This window comes from Propithecus coquereli, unplaced genomic scaffold (genome assembly GCF_000956105.1).
Source record: "Propithecus coquereli isolate 6110/MARCELLA unplaced genomic scaffold, Pcoq_1.0 Scaffold57, whole genome shotgun sequence".
Classification (NCBI taxonomy): domain Eukaryota; kingdom Metazoa; phylum Chordata; class Mammalia; order Primates; family Indriidae; genus Propithecus; species Propithecus coquereli.
The window spans coordinates 894,581-895,543 of record NW_012151618.1 but is presented as its reverse complement, the minus strand read 5'-3'; positions in this window follow the sequence as shown (position 1 = coordinate 895,543).

Below are 963 nucleotides of genomic sequence, written 5' to 3'. Positions count from 1 at the left end.
GGGACTACAGGTGTGCACCACGATGCCTGGCTAATTTTTCTATTTTCTATTTTTTGTAGTGATGGGGTCTCGCTATATTGCTCAAGCTGGTCTCAAACTCCTGGCATCAAGCAATCCTTCTGCCTCCACCTCCCAAAGTGCTGGGATTACAAGCATGGGCCATTGTGCTCAACTTATTTGAACAATTTTCTATTGATGGGTATTTTGATTGGTTGCAATTTCTGGCTGTTGTAAATGTCAGGGTGAAAAAAAACAAGTCTCAGTGAATATTCGTGCATGTATTTGCATATCTGTCAAATTGTTTTCTCAAGATAAATTTCTAGATATGGAAATATTGAATCAAAGAGCATGTCCATTTATAGTTTAGATAGATAATACCAAATTGTCCTTTCAAAAGTTTGTCCTATTTTTACACTCCCATCACTTGTGTATGAAAATGCCCTGAAAAACGTGATTTAAATAATTACATACTGTTTTAGTTCATAGACATCTGATAATTTGATCAACTCCCTACTATGTTGTTTCCAATATTTTTCGTTACTGTAAGTAACACTATAATAATCCCCCTTGTAATTGTCATGTGAATCTGCTTCCCTAAGATAAATTCTTTGATATGCAATTACAGAATCAAAGATAAGAATATTTTTATAACATTTTAATGCATATTATCAGCTTCAGATCAATATTTAGAACGTAAGGTTGTTTTTAAGAATTCACTCGATGCTAGGGAACTCATCTTCAGGGCAACTTGAATCTATGCTCCCTGTTGCAGTCCTCAAACCTGGCCCAAATCAACTCTTTACTTATATTTTTTAAAAAATTACTTGATGCTAACTAGTAAGAAAATATTTCTAATGACCAATATTGTTTTTGCAAATTAAAGACTTCTGGCCTTAGGACATCTTTAGGCTGTTTTCCCTTTAGTTACTTCTTAGCATTTTAGGCCCAGTATTCTACCCTATT